Genomic DNA, 24702 nt, shown 5'->3' with positions numbered 1-24702 from the left:
TTATTAGCAAATAATTCCCTTAGCCAATTTGGTTATGACTACATTGAGCGATAGTATCCAATAGTTTCTTTATCATCCTCAGGCATTTAACCCATATCAATGTAATTTTTCTCAGATCTCTCATATTCCTGTGTCAAGGGACCCTTATCAACCCATCACACAGAATCGTATTTCTGTCTTTTATTTCACAGCACTTTAATCAGTACTTGTTCTGAAGAGACCATAGTTTCCATATTTGTGTTATCATCACATTTTTTTTTTTAATTTTTTTTTTCAACGTTTATTTATTTTTGGGACAGAGAGAGACAGAGCATGAACGGGGGAGGGGCAGAGAGAGAGGGAGACGCAGAATCGGAAACAGGCTCCAGGCTCTGAGCCATCAGCCCAGAGCCCGACGCGGGGCTCGAACTCACGGACCGCGAGATCGTGACCTGGCTGAAGTCGGACGCTTAACCGACTGCGCCACCCAGGCGCCCCAATCATCACATTTTAAAAGCTCATTTAGGTGAGGAAAATTTGAGTGAATTTGTTCCAGTAGTTTTATAGTCTAAGGAGTTGATGGACCAGCCAGACCATCTAATATTTACTGTAATCTCTTAAAATTTTTATAGCGACTTCATCTATCTCCTATTTCGTTTCATTTGAAACCAACTATAGAAATGCTTTCACCAGTTTAATTGTCTCAAAGTTATTCAGTGTTTTAATCTTGCTTTCTCTTTGCAAAATAATTTCAAATATTTTCCCAGAATTGAATCTCATTTGGAGGACCTGAGCTAATAGTCTACCACAAATTATCCTGCCCTCCCAACAATCCTTCTCGTAAGTCAATTATCCTGCCCTCCTCCTGGTCAGCAGGAGTCCAAAAGGAATCCTTATTATCAAAGCATGAATAACACTTGGTCAAAGATGTAAAATTAAGTGATACTTTGGTATCATCATTAAAATGAGTCCAAATGCACAAGCATTCTTAATCTTTTTGCAGCCTCAGAAGAATCTCAGTATCAAAGGGTGGTATGCCTTCTTGACTCCATTTTGGAATCAGGTCTCTGCATTTTAAAAAGGATTTTGGGCAGCCTTGGTTTTTTTTTTTTGTTTTTTTTTTTTTTTTCCTTCTTTTTCCTCCATGTTTCACTGAAATAGCCCAGGGAATCCATGAGAATTCTTGATAATTTTCTCTCTTTAAAACTTAAAAAAAAAAAAAGCCTAATTGAGTTATTTCTCCAACTTTTTTAATGTTTATTTACTCATTTAATTATTCATTTTAGACAGAGAGAGAGAGAGAAAGAGAGAGGCAAAGGGAGAGGGAAAGAGAGAATTCCAAGCAGGCGCTGTGCTGTCAGCACTGAACCCGACTTGGGTCTTGATCTCTTGGGTCTTGATAAGCGGTGAGCCAAAATCAAGAAACACTTAACCACGCAGGCACCCTTATGTCTCCAACCTTACATCAATACTGTCTTCTGTCAGTGTGTGCGACGTCAAACCAAGGGTGGTCTGCGACGCGAACATGCATCAAAGGATAATTTCATTTATTCCTCCTACAATGCCAACTGCAGCTATCACACAGGATTGGGTACTGCAGGTACTTACAAACAATTGTATAGAGACAAATCAGACTATGCAAAAGTACCATCAAAGTATGTGCGAGACACTTTGGGCTCAGCAGAGCCTAGGGGCAAGTTCTCAACTAAAACCAGGCTATATAAAGGAGAAGGAGAAGAAGAAGAAGAAGAAGAAGAAGAAATTATTATTTAAAAAATATTTTTTTAACGTTTATTTATTTTTGAGACAGAGAGAGACAGAGCATAAACAGGGGAGGGTCAGAGAGAGGGAGACACAGAATCTGAAACAGGCTCCAGGCTCTGAGCCATCAGCACAGAGACTGACGCGGGGCTTGAACTCACAAACCATGAGATCATGACCTGAGCCGAAGTTGGACGCTTAACCGACTGAGCCACACAGGTGCCCGAAAATTATTATTATTATTTATAGAATTTTAATAATAATGAGATGAGCTATTACAGGGTTCCATCAGAGGAGATTGGGTGGGCTCTAAATAACAGGTAATTAGTCCTACTGCTATTTAGCATACTTCTCATAAGTCAAGTTTAGTGCCATGGTTCCAGACTTTCTTGGTGATACGATGGAACAACTGGAACAGCCACGGCCAAGAGAAAAGCTAACTCTATCTTCATGCATAATATCATGTATAATCTCAATACAGTAACACTTTTGTGAATTTCTGGTTGAAGGGGTGACAACATGCTGGACTCAAGTACTAATACACCTTTGTTAAAGGAATGGAAAGCCACCCATAAAAATGGAAATGCCCATGGAACCGCACTGCTGGAAGCTCTGTGTTGCATTCTGCTGACAAATGTCCAAAGGGCAAGATCTTTCTTCTGCCCATCTAGGATATCTACAAAATTGGTGCTATGGGTCCCGTCCCTGTGGGCTGAAGAGAGAACGGTGTTCTCAACCCTGGCATGGTGGTCACCTTTGTTACAATCAGCATTACAAATGAAGTGGAGTCTGTTAAAATACACCATGGAATTTTGAGTAAAGCTCTTTCTGGGGGCAGATGCAGGCTTCAGTGTCAAGAAGGCATCTGTCAAACATACCTACTGGGACATATGGCTGGTGACAGAGAAAAATGACCCACCAAGAGAAGCAGCTGACTTCAAGATTCAAATGATTCTTCTGAAGCATCCAGACCAAATTAATGCTGGGTATGCACCTATTCAGGTGCACATATACATTTATAACCTAAATCTGTTTGTACGTACAGCTTTTTTTGTAAACACAAACTATACTTTGTTGTCTATTTCATATCTGTTTTATTGTAACATCTAAGGAAAGACTAGACTATTTTAAGAGTTTATTTGGAAAGTATCATACTGTAAAAAAAATGATTTTTTTTACTACAAGACTCATGATGCAAAGCTGAAGTCATTCATGAGGATTGTACTCCTCTAGAAAGTTGACTTCTTTTTTTAAAAAGGGACATTTATGAACAATATATGGTTAATAAGAATTTCCTTTAATGCAAAAAAGTCTCACACCTCACATTGCTTGTAATTTTGCTGAGATGAAGTAGAAAATGTATTTGACTTTATGGGGAGAAACCAACTGAAAGATGGCCCCACATTGTTGAAGTCTGGTGATCTGCCATTATTGAAATGGTTCCTGGAGAGCCCAAGCATTTAGAGACCTTCTCTATCCTCCTCTGGGTTTGGGATTTCATGACATGGCATGGGCAGTTGCTAAGGCTGTCATCAAAACAATGGACAAGAAGACTGCTGGAGCTGGCAAGGTCACCAAGTCTGCCCCCAAAGTTCAGAAAGCGTAACGAAAGCTTCCCTGGCACATGTCACCACAGTCTTTTTTTTTTTTTAATTTTTTTTTCAACGTTTATTTATTTTTGGGACAGAGAGAGACAGAGCATGAATGGGGGAGGGGCAGAGAGAGAGGGAGACACAGAATCAGAAACAGGCTCCAGGCTCTGAGCCATCAGCCCAGAGCCCGACGCGGGGCTCGAACTCACGGACCGCGAGATCGTGACCTGGCTGAAGTCGGACGCTTAACCGACTGCGCCACCCAGGCGCCCTGTCACCACAGTCTTAATCAGTGTTGGAAGAATGGTCTCTGAACTGCTTGTCTCAATTGGCCATTTAAGTTTAATAGGAAAAGACTGGTTAATGTTTCATTTTGCCTCCTAAAATCTTCAGAAGGAAAGGAAAATGTTTTGTGGACCATTTATGTGTGTGTGTGTGTGTGTGTGTGTGTGTGTGTGTGTGTGTGTGTGAAAAGATTTTAAATTGTTGCCTTTTAAAATCAGTACTTCTTCCATCCAAATACTAACCAGGCCTGACCCTGCTTAGCTTCCGAGATCGGAGGAGATCGGAGGAGATCGGAGGAGATGGGGCATGTTCAGGGTGGTATGGCTGTAGACTAAAATCAGTACTTCTTAATGGAAGCAACCTGTCCAAACATCTGACACAGGATTTTGAAACATGTTGCAACACAATTTAGTGAAAAGCCTTTGCCTTCTTACCATCACCACTGTATCTTTCTATAGCATGACTTAGATGAAAAGAAAAGACCAGTTGTTCTTAGTCTATTTCAGGTATTTCACTGCTGAAACTTCAGCATTTGTAATTATGAGTAAACGTTTTTAGGGAGGTGGGAATTGAAAGTTTATTTACCTTTCCAAAGGGGAGGAATCATTTATGTTTTAATTGTACAATGGAAAGCTATGGGAGGGGGTGTGTTTGTTGCAATACTTCATAGATTAGGACGGGCAAGCAAAGAGTAATTTTGCCTATATGTAAGCTACGTTGTAAGAAGCAGAGATATGTAATGTTAATGGCTGTATGTTTCATATGATTTTTTTGTAGTGACATTGATATTGAGTAAATATTTTGGTATAATCTCAAAAAAAGTTTTCCTTTTCCAGTAGTTGTGTGGTTTTGGTATATATATAACTTCCTTGAAATCCCCAAACTTTATTCAGCTACAAGACACAAATTAATAAATACCATTTAATCATTTTAGATTTAAAACATGACATCTAAAAATATAAAGTAGGATCTACTTATTGAAAAAACATAAAGTTAGAATAAATAAAAATAGCATTGCCCTAATTAAGGGATATTTCTAATTTTTGCTTGCGGTATTATTTACACAATTGAGAAGGTAATGAACTGTCTATCTTGAAAGTAACCCCACTATCCTACAAAAGTTTAGCTAACAATACTGAAGATATGTGAAAGTCTTAATATTCCCTTCCGTCTTAAATATCTTTTTCTAATTTTCTTTCTTGGAATTTGAAACCGAGTTTGTATATGTTTAAAGTAGTATAGATTCAATGTTATGTTTCTGTGTGAAGTTTATTTATTTATTTTGAGAGAGAGAGAAAGCACCAGCGGGGGCGGAGCATGGAGAGAGGGAGAGAGAGAATCCCAAGCATGTTCTGCACTGTCAGCGCACAGCCTGACACAGGGATCAAACTCACGAACTGTGAGATCATGACCTGAGCTGAAATCAAGAGTCAGGTGCTTAACTGACTGAGCCACCCAGGTGCTCTTAAATATGTCTGTTTTTAAAAAAAGTGTTTGCTCTTTGAAGACATTTTCAAATAAGGAAATGTATCTATTTTGCATTTAAAATAATGTCCCTATCAATTTAGCAATGCCACGAATTTTTCGGTAGAAAATTTTTGTCAATACAGTATCTTTCTCTTTCTCACTGGGAGAGTTTTGAGAAAGCCATCAATATTGTCTTCAGGCAAGTCATGAAAATCTCTTACCCATTAAAATTATCTACACCTATGAATCTATCTAGTCTACAAACTATTTCTTATTGCTCAGTGACATGTGTATATGTATACACACACACACACACACACACACATATATATATATATATATATATATATATATACACACACATACACACACACAATGGGTTTCAAGCTCAAGGTTTTGGAACTGGACATATTTTATTTAATGCTTTGATTAGTTTCAGTTTATTAGATACATGGGAAATAATTAAAAAAAAAACAATATTATCAGTTTATCTTTGGGCCTGATTGATACAAATATCACTTATTGCTTAGATTACACAGAAAAAATTCCTATGCAATTGTGACTTAATTCAATGATCATAAAATTAATAAAGCAAGACACTTATAATTAGCATGTTGTCTAATATGGCACATTACCTCCTTTTTCCTTTTTCCTCTCTTTTCCTCCTTTCTTGCTTTGTTTCAAGAATCATAAAGGTTTCCATTTCATTTAGTTTCAATAATTCTGCCAATAATTTTTGTTGTATTAGAATCAACACTTTAGGGGCGCCTGGGTGGCTCAGTCAGTTGAGCGACCGACTTTGGCTCAGGTCATGATCTCACGGTTTGTGAGTTCGAGCCCTGGGTCGGGCTCTGTGCTGACAGCTCAGAGCCTGGAGCCTGCTTCTGATTCTGTGTCTCCCTCTCTCTCTGTCTCTCCCACTCATGCTCTGTCGCTCTCTGTCTCAGAAATAAATAAAAAGAAATTTTAAAAAAAGAAACAACATTTTAGACCTTTTGAGTTACTATGTAGTCTATGATATTTATCCCAGATTTAAATAAACATTTTAAATTAGTTTAGAACAAATGTATCCCTAAGTTCAGTCACTAATACTATTTTTAACTAAATGACATTCCTTAGTTAGAGGAGACTTTGTGCAGAAGTCACCAACCTCCCATTTATTTTCCAAGGATGCTTACACACTTCCCTGAGTACTTACTATTGTTGAACAAGGGGAGCTGGAGACATTACTAATTTACATTGCCTGAATTTTGTGAATGCTGGATATTTTCTCTCCGTGGAGGTCTGAAAAACCAAAGTATTATTTCTCATGGCAACGAGTTTCTTTTTTCCAGACAGACATTTTGATGAATAGCGTGGGCAACTAAACTTCTACACTACTCTCTCAGGTTCAGTTTTGGTTCTACCAGTGAGTAAAGATAAGGACATAAATGACACGTTGGCAGTTTGTACTATGATCTATGAACAGCATGAGGGAAAAATAAACCTAATGCTTTTATTTACAGATCTATTGCACATATAAGCATTTTCAGAGAACAGCCAAAGAATTTAATCTCAGAGATGAGCTCTTGGGTGCCTGGGTGGCTCAGTCAGTTAAGCGACTGACTCAGTGTCTGATTTCGGCTCAGGTCATGATCTCAGGATTCATGAGATCAGGTCCCACCTCGGGTTCCCTGCTGACCATGTTAAGCCTGCTTGACATTCTCTTTCCCTCTCTCTCTGTTCCTCCCCTGCTCCTGTGTGTGTGTGTGTGTGTGTGTGTGTGCGCGTGTGTGTGCGTGTGTGCATGTGTGTGTGTATGTGTGCTCTCACTCTCTCTTTCTCTCTCTTGAAGAAAGTGAAAGAAAGAAAGAAAGAAAGAAAGAAAGAGATGAGCTCTTGTCCAAGTGTCATATAATGATACAATAGAAAGTTCTACCATCGCTTCACCTTTTGAAACAATGAAAATTTCCAGCAAGGTCGATTATTTTTAGGAGTGACCACTTGCAAAATGTGAATAGAAATATTTAGGCCACATTTAAAATGACCTCTGGAGAGCAGTTTACTCTTTTTGAAGAATCTGAAGGCATTTTTTCAGGTTACTGTGTTATGTGACATTGACCTCTCACCTGACCGCAAAGGTTTGTATGGAAGGAACGAGTCACTGATGAAAGCTACATGAGCTTATAAATGTATTTTCCTGATTCCCATAGCCAAAGAAATACACACCACCTGAATACCTTATTTATGGTCAGCCTATCAAACTTCATGAGCAGAAATTATTATGGGTAATGAGGAGACCCCATTTCACGGTGCAGTGACTCTTACCTCATACAATTGATTGTACACGGTTTTCAAATGGTACTTTTACACATACGAACTAAATGACGAGCAGAAGTTAAAAATGTGCTGTATCTCCCTTGTGAGAAGTAAGCTCTGTATAGAGAAATACGTAAGTTAAATCTCTAAAGTTAGTTTTGAGGACAGATCGTAGAGGGTCCTGAATTCAATGACAGGGAGTTTATATATCATTTGGGAGGCTGTAGGAAACCCTTAATTGTTCCTAAGAAAGAGACATGAAACATTTTATCAAAGCAGTTTAAACAAGCAGAAACATGAAAGAGGCAAAGATTGGGGAGATACTGAAGACGGAAAAGTGAATTAAGGGACTATTACAGTTATCAAGGCTTTTCCAGAAGTCTGGATTTCTGAGCTGTGCCCCCAGATATGAGAAAAAATTGAAACTTAGACGAATGATATTAAAACAAATATCTAAATTCTAGAGGGAATTAAAATCTACTCAAAAGTGAAAGAAGATACCATATACAGCATCCCCAATTAGACAAGAGGATATCCAGAAATTTCTGGTGAAAATGATAACAAATCTATGTGGCTATAAGAGTTTCTTCTGGGAGACTGGGGCATAGGAAAAGTTCTGGTCCAGGAATTAATAGTAGAAATTAATTAAGGTGTTAGAAAAAACACCTTAAACAGAGTCCTGTTAGGCTCATAAAAACCCCTGGTGGTGAATTCTGCCATCTCTTAGATACAGCCTCCAGTTTCTTAGCCTAGATCACAGCATTTTCATGTCATATCTTCTCACCAACTTGGAATTTATAGGAAGCCTGTGAGTAAGATAGAGACAGAGAGAGACAGAGGGAGTCTCACACACACACACACACACACACACACACACACACACAGAGAAAGTTGAATATTTGAAGATGTTACATTGCTGGCTCTGAAGGTGAAGGAAGAGACCATAAGCTGAGGCTGTAGGCAGCCTCTAGAAGCTGGAAAAGCAAATAAATGGATTCTCCCAAAAAGCCTCTGTAAAAAAAACATATTGAATTTAGAACTTCTGACCTATTGTACACTTTTATGTAAAGTAACAAATATGTCTTAAGGCACAACGTATGGTAATTTTTTATAGCAGCAATAAGAAACTAATACCACTAGGAAGAAAATTCTGTGAGCTTCTCTCTCTCCAGCATCTCGGATTGTTGTCCTGAGTGTTCATTGGCTAGGTCTCTTTATTTTATTTTATTTTTTTTTTATTTAAAAAAAAAATTTTAATGTTTATTTTTGAGACAGAGAAAGACAGAGCATGAATGGGGGAGGGTCAGAGAGAGAGGGAGACACAGAATCTGAAACAGGCTCTGGACTCTGAGCTGTCAGCACAGGGCCCGACGTGGGGCTCGAACTCACGGACCGTGAGATCATGACCTGAGCCGAAGTCGGACGCTTAACCGACCGAGCCACCCAGGCACCTCAAGGTCTCTTTCTTTTATATGCGAATTAGCGCGGCAGTAGTACAGAGGGAATATCCAGGAATATGGCTAAAATTGAGGATGGTGTAAAAGGAGAAGGCAAAGGAAAAGGTTTGCATTTGAGGAATACCGGGGAGAATGAATTGACAGAATTTGGAAATAATTGAATAAAAAAAGAAAGAAAGAAAGAGAGTGAAGAAAAAAAGAAAAGGATGAGTCTAGTCCATTGGCTTTAACTCTCTTTCATGGCAAAGCTTGAAATGTACTGAGAAAGTACATAAACACACAATTTAACCTATAATTGCTGAGTTCACAGATACTTTGGACAGAAGTCAATTTTGTCGAGGAAATTTAGGCATTCTGAGAGACGGCTTGGATAATAAGATTTCTTCCAATTCCACAATTCAATAAGAATTTGAAATCTATGTCTTAAGACACTAATGGTGCCAATAATGCCAATAATGGATCCAAGGAAAGCAGGAAAAGATATTTTTGGTGGGGCAATGGGTGAAGAGGATGGTACATGGGAAGCACGCTTTCTTTGTTTCTTTCTTTTCTCTTTTTCTTTCTTTCTTTTTTTTTTTTTTTTTTAGAGAGAGGCTGTGGGGAAGAAGAGAGAGAAGGAGAGAGAGAATCTTAAGCAGGCTCCACACCCAGGACAAAGCCCCATGTGGGGCTTGATCTCAGAGTCGTGAAATCATGACCTGCACCGAAATCAGGAGTCACATGCTGAGCCACTCAGGTGCTCTGCTAGTTTTCTTTTCAACACAATTAATACGAGGCACTTTTAGACCATTCATCAGGAGATACTGGCCCGATCATTAAAAAACACAGAAGTGACACCTGGGAAAATGTTTAGAGCTGTAGATGATCTTAACCCCAAACAGCTGGTGAGCAGTTGAGATTTCTACGGGAAAAGTACAAAAGTTGGAGGGCAGACAGAAGGGACAAAACTGTGGAGAACGCACTTTCCATATTTAAAGGTCTAAGGAAAGAAATCAAGAAGGATCTAAGGAATAAGCAGAAGTAGGTGGCATCACAGGAATCAAATGAAACGGCAACTTCACAAAAGCTTTTCACAAATAGCTCTTGTGAAGTACTATTACCTTTAGCCTGTTAATGTTAGCGGGTCTATGGAGGTTGAACTCAGGAAAGTGTAATAATTAATTCTAATTCTTATGAAGGTAACTTTGACATTAGTAGAGTGTAGATGAATTTGAAGAGAAATTGAAGTCAAGAAGGCCAGAAAGTCAGAGAATAATGGGAAAATATTTAACATTTAACATCTAAAAAGCCTAGCATAGAAGCTAACATAAAGGGAAAAAGATTTATATGATAGGAAGAGACACAAGAGTATCAGAAAAGCTAACTTCACATCAGACTTTGTACTTTGTTTTCTCTTGCTGATGAATGATGTTATGTTGAAAAATGTGGTTTTGTTTTGTTCCGCTTTGTTTTTGGTAACAATGTATTTGTAACCTGTGTGGAATTCAGGAAAATAGGTTGCAATGAATATCAAGGTCATGCACAGATGATGAAAGACGCTTTATGTGGCAAGTATAGATAGACATCGGAAAATTAAGGAAATAAAATTTATAGGATTTCTAAGAAACAAAGGTTGTCTTTTTATTTAACTATTCCTGGTAAAAGAAATGAAACAGAGTATTATTCTCCAGCCTTGAAAATATGACAGTAGAAAGAATAGCTTCCAGAAAGAGTTTTCCTTGAAGCGCCATAACTTATGACCATTCAGATACTTTCAAGTGTTTGCCAAATTAGCATACAACTTTGTAGAATTTCCTTTCTACCAGATATGTTGATATTTAAAACGATTTATTTAGACCTCTGTTTAGAGCACAATGTATGAAAATAAAATATTAGGATATCCAAAAAGGTGAACTGAAAGGTTTGAGAGTGTTCAGATTGCCTTTATCAGTCTAAGAGTAAAGGGGGGGGGACAATAAAAAAATCACTAGATATGATCATTAGAAGTTAATAACAAAACGAAGCCACTGCTTTATCAAAATATTTGGAAAATGAACCCATTTGGAAAATGACTCTGGTGGTCACCAGAGGAGTCTGATATACTCGTTGTCATCTAAATATTTAATAAAACACTTATGTATATGAAGTAATTTATGTGGGAAAACCGAGGCTCAATTGTTTAAAGAAATTATGCCAGATGCTAAATTAAGTAAGTGATAGAATTGGGAAATTAGGATCGAGCCAATGTCTTTGATTGGGCTGTGGTAGTGATAGGAAGACCAGGGATAGAACCAATAGCATTGGTGGACACCGTGGCACCTGACAGATAGCATCTTGGAATCTTCCATTATGTTCCAGGGATCCTTCTGGAATTCTTCTTCTTACATGTTTGAACTCATCTGTTTATGACAACACATGGAGTTTGAGCCAAACAAAGTAAGTCTTATTCTTATTCTGTTTTACTGAAGAGACATGGGATATCAAGAAACTAGCCCCAGAATACAAACCCCGGCTCCCACCATACTGAAACCCCAACGTTGACCAGTGAAGGCAAAGTGCATCAATCTTCTTAGGCTAGGGTATTCTTCAGTAGCAAACAGCTCAGAAAAATTCAATGGCTTTAAAATAACAAAGGTTTGTTTTTTACCTCACACTCTGTGTATTGTGAGACGCTTATACATGATTTCTTTGTTGTTCGTCTTTTCCATCTTTTCTTAAATTGTATTTTTAGACAGCCCCTATCTGAGTCCCTATCATTGTAGTCTTGCAGAAGAGAAAAATATATAAGGAGTAATAGTTAAACTTTGATAGCTTCGGAGACATTTCTTCAGAAGTACTTCATGTCACTTCCTGTCATATTTCATCTGCTAAAGTAAGTCATATATCTAAGTTTGTCAGTGGATGTGAGGTATAATATTTCCATACAGAAGGGCTCTGGAATAAAAATATGTAGTGATGGGTAGTGAATAGTGTGAACTCTGTTCCACTCTACCACATAGGGCTACCAGAGATGTATTTTTCATTGAATTAATTTCAGTTTCTTGTGGAAGGTGACCGGCGGATAGTTCGACTTAGTTGCACACCAAAGTGTTCATGTGATCATCCCAAAGGTTGATTTTTGGTTTGTCAGTGTTAAACAGGTAACCATTCAAGTGAATAAAAACTATGAAATTGAGAGAGCCTCCAATTTGTAGGGATAGTATGAGTGTAACCTATCTACAGACTTAAGAGATACGTCTCTAGAATGAGCCAGACAAAATGCCATGCCAGATCAATATGGGAGAACATTTTTTTTAATGTACCAAATCACACAGTACAGAAGCCTTAGGCTGGCCGGGTATGGTCTCAGGACGTGTGCTGGTGGAGTCTTTTTTCAACAAAGAATTTGCTCTTCAGCTTCAACATTGACAACGTTGACAGCCTTGGGACGTACCTCAGTTTTTAAGCCAACCACACTTCACCTGAGCAGCCCAAGTCCAGACTAGGTGTGGTGGAGGTATGGGTTGGCCATTTTTATTGAATACAGAAATTCTACAATGGGTAATCCTTGCTCTGCAGTTTCTCAAAGGGTTGTCTCATATGCTGTCAGGTCTGGATCACAGTCTGAGATTCCCTTGTACAATCATCTTCCTTCTCCTTCCCTCTCACAGGTTTCTGATCTCCATGGCGTTCTGGTGCCTTGATATGGCCTGTTCTGCTTCCTGCTCCTTTTAGCTTTCACGGGTGTTCCTTCTGTTTTTTTTTTTGTTTGTTTTTGTTTTTTTTTTAATTTTTAACGTTTATTTATTACTGAGAGACAGAGAGAGACAGAGCATGAGCAGGGGAGGGGCAGAGAGAGAGGGAGGCACGGAATCTGAAGCAGGCTCCAGGCTCCGAGCTGTCAGCACACAGCCCAATGCGGGGCTCAAGCTCGCAAACCGTAAGATCATGACCTGAGCCGAAGTCAGACACTTAACCAACTGAGCCACCCAGGCACCCCTTACAAGGTTTTACTTCTAACTTCTTTTTAACATTTGCTTCCTAGAGGACCAAGGTGACACATCAGGTGTGAGAACCTCTGGGGAAGGGTAAGTAAAGTAATAAGATAAGAAAAAAATAAAAATTGGAGATACTTGAAGTAAACATTGAGACTGTTTAGTTTATCAGTGTATGAAGATTGCAGTATAAGATGAGCATCATGTCTTGATCTGGTTGTTCTGAAAGTGGCTGCAATGTGAATTGGGTGAGAGATGCTCTAAAATCTAATGGGTACATTAGATGAAATTTAGAAAATAGTTGGAGGAGAGGACAAGAAAGATCTTATATGTAACATGAAGAGTCTGGACCATGTGTTTTAGAAGACTAGAACCTATAAAATCATCAGAAAGAGGAGATGAAGTGTAAGAGAGGCGTTTATAGGAAACCAGATAATAAAGTCCAGGTGGCCAGATTTATTCCAGTGGCAGGGAATGGAGAGAATGTGTAGTTTTTATGAGATGTTTATAAGGCAGAATTGAAAAACAGAGATTTAACATAGTGGGAGAGGTCATAGAGCAAAGGAAAAAGGACAGGATGGTTTCTTGATAACATTCTTCACCTGCTAAATGAAAGTATTTTATTAACTCTATAAAAAGAATCAATGTGTAAGGAAGAAATGTGTTGGGTTGAGCACTGGGTGTTATACACAGGGGATGAATCACCAGAATCTACTCCTGAAAACATTATTGTAATATATGCTAATTAATTTGGATGTAAATTTTTAAAAAAAGAATACAAGAAAAAGAGTCAAAGTAAATATCTTTATGAAAAATAAAAATGTTAAATGTTAGTTTGACAACCATTCTGTTGCTTTGGGAAGTTAGGTCTTTTTTTTTTTTTTTTTTTTTTTTTAAGTCTGGGGGAGTGGGGCGCCTGGGTGGCGCAGTCAGTTAAGCGTCCGACTTCAGCCAGGTCACGATCTCACTGTCCGTGAGTTCGAGCCCCGCGTCGGGCTCTGGGCTGATGCCTCAGAGTCTGGAGCCTGTTTCCGATTCTGTGTCTCCCTCTCTCTCTGCCCCTCCCCCGTTCATGCTCTGTCTCTCTCTGTCCCAAAAACAAATAAACGTTGAAAAAAAAAATTTAAGTCTGGGGGAGTGATATGTATTTGTATAGCTTCTGCAATAGAAATTATCAACATGAATAATGGAATTAATGTTATAAAAACTAAGGATGAATCTGTATAATGTTAATTGCTGTAAAGCAAGCTATAATGAATTCTAGCACTGTCAGTAACATTGCATTTTTGTTGGAAGACGCTTACATTAGCTCTCAATGGGATTCAAGCAGCCTCCAAAGTCTGGAGATTGGGCTGGCTCCAAATTTTCTGGCTGAACATTGCAGCTACATAAAGAAGGCTGATTTCCAATATCGTCTTAAAGCATGTGTACATTTACACACATACACACTCTAAATATTGAACGTTATTGGAATTATTCCCCATAACAGTAATAGGGTTGACATCTCCTTACTTTTTGGCCCAGAGAACAGTAGGAGAAGGGAACCTTAATACTTGAATCATGGAGGAGGTTATAAACCTAGTGCTTGGCTAGCATGTTTCTTAGGTTAAAGCCACTTGACTTAACATTAGGCAATGAACTGCTTTTCTTTACTGTTGTCAAGAATAAGTTTAAAAAGAGGGCATAATGATGAATATCATACAAATATGAAATGAACCCGTCAGTGATTTAATTCAATTCATGAGTTCATAAGGAAATCAGTAAGAGGTTACAAATTAGTTCAAACAAAATTTAAAAATTCACACATTTGTATTCAGTGACAGAATGCTTAAATAGATTTGCAAATGTATGCAAAAAATGGTCTATCCACAAAGCAATAATCAATTGCATTCTACTGGACACAAATGCTTAGCATTTCTGTGGACAAAACTCATTTGTATTATTATCAGTTTTTTACAATTTACAGAGTTGTAAAATAGCTCAAAGATACAGAAAGCACAAATAACCTGGCTGTGACACAAAACACCAATTAATCTTTTTTTTTTTAAATCCTCTTGTCCGTTTTAAAGACCTCCTTCCACTTCAAATCTGCAAGTGGCAGAAATAACGAAAAGCTGGTGGAGTCAGATCTCCAAGGTGATAGGTAATAAGTTACATGAGTGAAAACTCTCACTTTCAGGTCTAAACATGATAGCACAAAATAAGTAGAAAACATTTTTTTCCTGCATATTCTTTTTGTATCCACATCAGTAACAAACTAAGTCTCCTGATTTTAAATGCTACATCTTTGTCCCTTCTTGTCTCTTCCTGTGAAAGCAATATTAAATTAATTTATGGCCAATAGCAAGTCAATAAATAAATCACAATAAAAATCTAATAGAGAAAGCTGGGAGGAGTGGACAGTTGAAAATGATTAATACCTTAAGGGAATAAGAAAGAATAATAGACGGAAGATTATCTGGGCACTTACAGTGTTATAGAGTTAAAATGGAAAATTTAATTTTAGGTTGTGAATGCACTGGTATAGCATCACATCATGAAATATGAAGAAACCATTCACTTCAGAGAATTTGAGCATGAAAATCAAATAGTTGAATGAAAGTGAATGTGATATAAAAGGAAGTGGAGATTACAGGGCTAGAGGGATAGTCTCTGAGATAAATACGTAATTGAAAAAATCTTTAAAAGAGTCCCAGTGGACTTTATATTGAAGATGGATGAAAAAGTAGGAGAGAGAGCAAAAAAGTGGGATAACAGTGTCTGAACTACTCAATTTTCCGACTGTCAGTGAGGTTTCATACACAATCAATGTGCTTTCTGCCTTCACAAAACCTTCACCAATAATTTGATGAGAATGAGTTAGAAAATTCATTTCTGTAGGACCAAATTCATTAAGTGCCAAATTTAAAAGTGAAAGGCTTGGAAAAACCTTTCTTCCACATAGCTGCATATAATTTAGCACTTTCCAGATTTCATATATTGGTTATGGAATATGGGGCTAAATGATTTTCATTTCTATGAAAAATGAGCATTTATATCAGTTTCAGAAAAACATATTTTAAGCGAGGTTTCTTTAATGGACCCGTGCTATAACTTTGTTAAATTAACATTTGTTAAGTAGATCCCAGGAGTGTCTTCTGGTGAGCCACCCTTTTCCAAAGACTGTAATAAGATGAAAAAAGAAATTGATTTCATTCCAACACTGTCGCCAGCAACCTGAGACAGAGGAAAGATCAAGTCCTGATAATCAGCTCTTATGAGACAAAGCCTGGGTTGCAGGCCGGATATTAGGGCATCTTAGTTTACTAACTGGCTTTACCCAAAATAAAGTAAACTTTCTTCTATCTTTACAAGGTATCTTTTTACAACTTGGAGTAGGTTACTCTTTGAAGTTAAGTTTCTACCCTCTTACAGACTGGCAAATAGAGGCTCTATCTTCCTTGATGATTGTATTTCAAAAGCATGACCCCCAGGTCCTTTGAAAAGGACAGTCCTGGGTTGTAAAAGTAGCCAAGAGGCTTCTAGAGGCTTCATACCTCAAAGAGAGAAGAATTGATAAGTTTAAGTTTTGTGAGAAAAATAACACAAACACATGTATTTGTTACATCTTTTTTTTCAGCATATGGATCTCCTTTTAATCAACTATACAAATGTACAGTTTGTACAGTTACTTATTTTAATTTCAATCATCAGAAAAAGCAACTTGGACGATTGTCTTTAAAAAGGATTCAGTTACTCTTTGTGGATATATTTATCGATCACTTTCAATGAGCCAGCCACTGTACTGGGCTAACCAGAAAGACAAAATCCTGGCACACAGAAAGGTTATATCCTCAATGGGCAAATAGATATAAACAAACATATAGCCTGTATTGGAATATTATGATGGGAAAAAAAGGAGGGGAAACAAGGAGCACGTGGAGTGTATGATGCAGTGTCATGAATTTGAACTTGACCACCACAAAGGTGATATTTGAGTAAAGTTTAAAAAACGTTCATCTGTAGGAGCGCCTGGGTGGCTCAGTGGTGAAGAGTCCAACTCTTGGTCTCAGCTCAGGTCATGATCTTATGGTTCCTGAGTTCAACCCCCGAGTCAGGCTCAGTGCTGATGTGTGGAAACTGCTTGGGATTTTCTCTCTCCCTCTCTCTCTCCCCCTCCCCTGTTCTCTCTCTCTCTCTTGCAAAATAAATTTTTACGAAATTATGAAAAATGTTCATGTGTGCAAATCTTTAGGAAAGAAAAATTGAAGGAAAATAAAGGAAGTCCAAAGGTACCAAGGCAGGGGCATGCTGGTATGATTGAAGGACAGTGAGGCAACTAGGGAGGCTGGAAGAGAGGAGTCTCTGTACAAGAGTTAAAGTCATCAGGTAAGAGGTGTGGGTCAGGGTGTGCCCAGGGAAGAGTGCTAGAGAGGCGGACAGATTCTAAAGAGCTTTCTAGGCTTTTGTAAGGACTTTGGGACCTCAAAATTGAAGATATTATAGGTATTGAATAGAGTGATGACTTGGTATTACTTATTTAAAATAATTGTTCAGGATACAGTACTGAGATCACATTCCAGAGAATCAAGAATTGAGATGGGTTGACCCATTAATTTTTTTAATGTTTATTTATTTTTGAGAGAGAAAGACAGAACAGGAGAGGGGGAGGGGCAAAGAGAGAGAGGAAGACACAGAATCTGAAGCAGTCTCCAGGCTCTGAGGTCTCAGCACAGAGCCCAACGTGAGACTTGAACTCACGAGCCTTGAGATCACGACCTGAACCAAAGTTGTACACTCAACTGACTGAGCCACCCACGCTTAGCTGACCCATTAGAAGGCTATGGAAGTAACCCAAGGGGTCGGTGGTTGAATCAGGTTGTAGTGGAGGAGTTGAATGGTCAAGGTTTTAGATAGATATAGATAGATATAGATGATATAGATACAGATATAGATATAGATATAGATATATGATTTTAGAACTTATAAAGTCTGCTGATAGATTAATGTGCTTTGTGAGAAAAAGAGGAATACCATACATGTGCAGAGGATTTTGGACAAATGGGATAATGGAATTGCCATTAATTTGATGGGAAGACAGTTGGAAAGATAGGTTAGAAAGGAACATCAGGAGCTGGGTTTTAATTATTAATTATATTATGTTAAAGTTAATGTTCTAAGATAGAATGAGGGGGAAATAAATGGGAACAAGTACAGACTCTCCTCTAGAAGAATTTTTTTCTGGCAAGGTCCATAAGAAAGTATGCAATAGCTGAGAAGAGGGGGTTGGGGGCATTGAGAGGTTTTTCAAACTAATTCAGTACAGGAAGAAAGACTGATAATACAGTCGGAGAAGAGGTAACTGCTGGACTAGTATCTATGAAGACGAGAGAGAGAGACAGAGAGAGAGAGAGAGAGAGAGAGAGAGAGAGAAGAGAGATACATTGTTTATTGGCAAGTAATTTGAAATAGAGAAAAATTGCAAGAATAAGGATAGAATATTACCCAAATTTATCTATTGTTATCATTTTGCCCCATTCATTTGCCATTAGCTTTCTTCTTTTTCTTGAAAAGGTATTGGCATAAGATATAGGTGTATGTATAGCTATAGAGTATTATTTTTAAAGTCTATTTATTTCTTTGAGAGAGACAGAGACAGCATGAGTGGAGGAGGGGCAGAGAGAGAGGGAGAAAGAGAATCCCAAGCAGGTCCTGTAGTGACAGTGCAGAGCCTGACGTGGGGCTTGAACTCCGGAAACTGAGAGATCACGACCTGAGCAGAAACCAAGAGGCGTTTAACCAACTGAGTCACCCAGGTGCCCCAGTATAGCTATAGATTATAGACATAGGTGTAGATATAATTTTTCTGAACTACTTGAGAATAAATTACATTTTGTTTTCTGTTTGTTTATTATTGAGTGTGTTAGGTTTAAATAATTGGCAGTATAGGAGCTGAGCCAAAATCTTCAAAATACTCTGTCAAAAATCACCCCTACCCTAGATTAAAAAATGAAAAGAAAAAGTAAATGAGGTCTATAGATAACACAGGAAACCCACAAGATGGCAGGAGTGCCACATATATGTAAGTTTCCTTATACTTTCCTTATTTTTATCCCCCCATTTCCTTGTGAAACAGAACTTTAATGTTCTGTTAATTTTGAAATACATATGCCTCAAGAGGCTTAAGTGAAGATGATAACGTATGAATAGATAAAAAAGGCAAGAAGAAACAAAGAGCAAAGAAACACACCCAGAGAATCATAGGAGTAAACTTTTAAAAATGAATCCCATTAATATATATCTTGTGTTTAGGTTGAGGAAAAATGGGTCTGTTGAATAGGACTCCACGTCATGAGGTCAGGAAGGTACAAGAACAATACATTTTAGTGTATAATAAAGCTCCAAAAGTTGCAATTATAAGGCATAGGTTTCAAAGACATAATATTAACATATGTTAATATAATATAGTTATATTATAAATATATATACATATATAAAACTATAAATATATATAAACATATATAAAATAATATTAAAATATATAGTGGAATATGTAATAAATGTGTAGACACATATGTACACATATATTTAATAGTACGTCTAATTCATGCCCTATGATTGTAACTTTAAGAAACCCTGCCTATTTATCTAAAATCCCTAAGGGACACTGTATCTTTGCTTTCAAAGAGATGAAAACCGTAATAACCATTTTATTTGCAGGAATTGCATAGTGGGCTGCAGTTTAACCACACAAGAGCTATTAGACTAACCAGACTTTTTTCGAATCCAGATTCCACTTCTAACTTGTTGAGTCATTTCCTGGTTCTGAGTTCCCGCTGTAAAATGGGAATAATTATACCATTTGCGTAGGGTTTGTTATAACAGCATTACAAGTAAAGCATCTCACATATAGTAGTGGGAACAAGTCCCTCCTGACATCCATAGTTTTGTAACGCTGCTGCAGGTGCGTTTCCCTGCAGGACAGAAAGATTTGTATACCATTCTGAAGTCTCCTCTTCCTGTATAAAACATAATGTTCTTTGTAAAGGCTATTTTTTTTTAATTTTATGTGTTTAATTATGCATTTATTATATTAGGCACCAGAGGGCTTATGCCCTCTGGTGTCATTAAATATATTGTTGGAAAAAGGAGATTAAAGAATGTGTTTTATCAGCAAGAAAATCATCCTCTTTACCCTTGCATGTAATTTACTAAAGGGCTAGCAAGGTCAAAGCACAAGCTGTCTCTCACCATATTCCTCTGCAGACAGCGTTAAGATGGACGCTGAGTCTACGCTTCCCAACTTGGATCCAGGTAGGGAATTTGATGAGATTAGGTACAAATTACTATCGTGCACCAAGAAGGAATAAGGTTACCTATATGACAGGAGGCTCAATGGATGTGTGCTCTGGACAAAGGCTGGGGACACAGATGTTGCAATACGTGAACGCTTCAATGGCTTCACATTCATCTTACCTCTGATTTCAGGAAAGAAATCCATTGAAACACAACAAAGAAACGTAAAAAACAAACAAACAAACAAACAAAAAACCTGGTGGGCCTGGGATGGGAATAGAGCAGAATAAGGATAAATGAATATTGTAGTAAAGCCATGCATATCATTGGTACATGAGATTCACGCAGAAAAAAAATATCGAGACGAGGTATATCGTGCTCAGAAGAGAAATCTATTTGACAAAGGTAAAAGGGAATAGGGTGGAAAAAGCAAAGTAATCAGAGAATATGTTGAAGAGCTCTCTGTGTGAGTTAAAAGACAGTGTTGCTGATATATATGCTTTACTTGTAAGTATATTTTACAATGAAAATCTTTGTTCTTATGAGTAGGAAACCATAGGAGGATTTCAAGCATAATTTAATGGTTAATCGTTCAGTTGGTTCAGTAAGCCAACAGACTTGAGAATTTGAGGGCTTTTTAATCCCAGTCGATGAGTTCCATATCCCGATAGCCAATCACTTTCTAAGTATAGAAATTTTTGTAGGGTGATAAAGGTATAGACATGCGTAAGAAATATCAGCTTTCCATTAAAGTTGATTTAGTACTTACAAATAACAGTGTCTATTTTTTCATCTTTAAAGCTCTTTGGATATCAATAAGGGTGTGAAAAAAAATCAGTTTTTATTTTCCATTCCATATTTTTAATTTAGTACAATTGTGTTTCGATACATAGTCGGTATTCGTCAAGCACTTTGGGCTAGGGGAGACCACGTGACAGAGCCATCGGCATGGAATATGTAAAGAAAATGGGACTGATACTTAAGTGTTAAGTCTAAGAGAACAGTTTTGAGGACGCAGGGAAAAGTATATAAGGCTGGAGACCCTTTGAGATGGCCAGCAGTTAGAGACCAAGTTCCGGAAGAAGTCAGCATATTCAGTCTAGATGTCAAGGATCAATGGTCAGCAACTCTGGAAAATGGTGGGCACATCAGGCATGGGGCTTCAAATATGTAGCTCAGGGAAGGTATAAGTTTTGCGTGGAGTCTCAGATGATTTTAGGTTTTTCTAGAAGTTTCATATGAGCAAGGGCAAGCAAAAATGAAGATTGATGAAAAGATATTGAGCCAAAGTTTTGAAATGAACAGCCAAGTCCAAGGCAGCCCCAGGCTTAGAGTGCAGGATAGTCTGGAGTATAGGATGAAACTACTCCCCTGCAAAAATAGGAGTCATGGCTAAGAAAAGGGTTATCTGGATGCCAGATATCCAAGAGACTCAAACAAGGGTTTCATGGGACAAACTGGAAACTCCTAAAGTGCGATGGATTGCCAGAAGCAGCTCAAAAGTAACTGATTCATCTATGCTGCAACGCAAAGAAAACGGATTTTATTCCAAACTTACTTGACGAACTATAAAATTTCTTAAATTCTAAGGGGCTTTTATTTACTTATTTATTTATTTATCTATCTATTTATTTATTTGCACCAACAGAAGCGTTGGAGCATCCAGAGAACTCAGACCATCAACTGAACGGATGGATGGGAATGGGGTCTTTGGAGGAAGCACTGATAACGCTTTTGTAACCCTGGGGATGCTATGGTCCTCGAGGCCCCTGCCCAAAGTTTATGATGCCTTTAAAGAAACACACCCCCCAAAATAAATCATGGTTTTACTTACTTTTCTTAAAAGTCCAAAACACGTTGAAGTACTTAGTTCACTGCAAATCTTATTAAAATCTGCCTTCTTTCCCATTCTCTAAATGCTCATACTCCTGGGGGGAAAAAATTCCAGTTTCCTTACCCTTTCACGCTGCATCTACCTTCACCTCACCTCATCGACGTACCACTCTCCCATGCGCACCTGTGACATCCATGCCCCTGTGACTCCCACCTTTGGCAAGAGTCTCAGCAGTCTCATTAACCCTCTCTGACTCTTTTTCTCATGGAAAAAACCTACATGGATTTTTTGTTTTGGCCACTTCCTCAATCTCTGAATTTAATGGTGCCAAATCCTCCTATTCTAAAAACAGCAGCACTCTTCTCAGTGGGATGGAAAAGACTCAGCAAGCAAAACCAAAGCCAGTTTCTCTATTCAGAGGGAAAGAAAGGACTCGAAGCCCCACTGATGTACTTATTTTTGTCTTCTATTACCTATTGTCTCATCCTAATGCACCCCTTCTTACCTACACCTTAAAGTTACTTCTTCTGGTTACGTTTCTTTGCTTCAAATAGGACCTATTTCTATTTGGGGCCTATGACTACCCAAATCATGTTTTTCAAAGATACGCAAAACCATTTTTTTAAAGAAAATTGACATTAATGAATTTAAAAAGTTTTCTCAGGACAGACAAGTCTTCAAAGTCCACTTTCTCTAAAGTAGTTGCCTTCTCCATATTCCCAGTCTGTCCCTGTCACCCCACAGAGGTTTTATTTTGTCACAGATTTTAGTATCTGAAATTTTCTGAAATTCTTCCTTCGACTTATTGGCTTAAAATTTGCTGTTTCTCTCAATAGAATATCATCTCTATTAATGTCAGTTATATGATGTCATTGTATCTTGTGCTTTAAAGTCCTAATGTAGTTTCTGGATAACATAAAAGATGCTAAATAAATATTTATGGAGTAGTGAGTCAATGCCAGATAAAATGTCTCCATTCTTTCTTTGAAATACAAAGGTTTTATAGTAATAATAATCATCATCATAATAGTAATAACTGATATTTATTGAGTACTAACTATATGTTAACTGTATTACATGCATTAAATCATTTAATCTCACGGAGCTCTAAAAAGTGGGCACTATTATTATAATTCTAAATTAATATAATGCATATTTTGAGATTTTTAGAGTTAAGGTGTTTGTCCAAAATCCAGCAGTTAACAGGTAAAAAAAATACTATTTCAGTCAAATTTTTTTAAGCTCCAAATCTGTCTCAATCACTTTGATATAATTCCTCAATTGACTTTTTTAAATACCAAGGTAGAAAGAAAGACTAACTTTCTGTATTAGTTTCCTAAGGCTGCCATAACAAAGTACCACAAATTGAGTCAGTTCTAGAGGCTGAAAGTTCAAAACCAAGGTCAGTAATGTGGATGCCTTCTAAGGACTGTGAGGGAGAATCTCTCCCATGCCTTTCTCCTAGCTTCTGGTAATGGTCAGAGAGACATGGTGTCCCTTGGTGTTTAGATGCCTTGCTCTAATCTCTGCTTCAGCTTCACACAGTATTCTCCCTTTATCTCTATGCCCTTACAGAGCTGTCTTCCGATAAAGAAACAGGTATATTGTATTAGGGGCCCTCTGACTGCAGTATGGCTTCATCTTGATAAATCTGCAAAGACCATATGTTCATATAAGGTCAAAATTCACAGGTACTGGGGGTTAGGACTTCAATTTAATTTTTTGTGGGGAGAGGACACAATTTAATACATACCTTCCGAAACTATAAATCGCATCCATAATACTTGTATCCTTATCACTTTGAAAGATAGCAAGGACCAACTCCATGTACCGTATCATAGTAACATTCTCGGACCATTGCTTAAGGTTGAAAATTGTGTTGATCTAAATATTGGCTCATTGGAATGAAGGATTGTTAGGGAATTTAACCATGTAGGAACATTAGCTTTCTAGAATTGTTTATGCAGAGGCTAGATAAATACCCAGAGGGTATGTGGTAGAAGAAATTCTTAAGATTCATATACTGAGTAGCTGGCTATTCTTGACCTTCTTATATTAGGGATCTTTGTTTCTTTGTTCATTCAAGGACATGGTTTCTAATTGTATTTCTCAGAGCCTTAGGTTTTCACCAAGGAACTGCCAGGGTGAAGCCAGCCCTATCTCTAATTTGGCCTGAGAGGCTCCACCTTTGCCTGCTCTGTACATTAAATTTCTAAGTGAAATTTGGTTTATGCAAGTGTTCCAAAAGTAGAATACTTTAAAAACATTTGGTCTTGGGGTTCCTGGGTGGCTCAGTTGGTTAAGTGCCTTACTCTTAGTTTCAGCTCAGGTCATGATCTCATGGTGATCAGTATAACCTCTGGCACTTGGTAACTGGTCTACTAAAAACATTCTTGTATATCCACAAAGCAGTTTGAATTTACATAGGAATACAGTAATCCATTTTTCTGTCCTGCTCTGGGGCCATATTAACATCCCTGCGCTTTGTCAAACTATGGTCCAAAATGAATTTTAACATCTTAAAATTCTATGCAGCATCAACTCCATTGATGACATCTTACTAACCAGACATGGTGAGTAATAACTGATATGCAGTCTAGCTACCTAATAAGACAAATGCATGCCAAAGCATAGGAGATAAAATCTGTAAAGATTTAAAGGTAAGTTTAGAGGGTTACAGTACTTCCAGGCACGTGAAGGCATTCTTTCTAAGAGAAAAAACAAGTTGCTCCTTGTTTACCTTCTACAACTAAAGAGGCACGTTTGGATTTTGAAGATACTACATGCCACATTGCATTTGG

Source organism: Puma concolor, chromosome C2 (assembly GCF_028749965.1).
Source record: "Puma concolor isolate L17-30 chromosome C2, mPumCon1.1.hap2, whole genome shotgun sequence".
Lineage (NCBI taxonomy): Eukaryota > Metazoa > Chordata > Mammalia > Carnivora > Felidae > Puma > Puma concolor.
The sequence above is the reverse complement of the archived record's forward strand: the minus strand, read 5'-3'. Positions refer to the sequence as shown.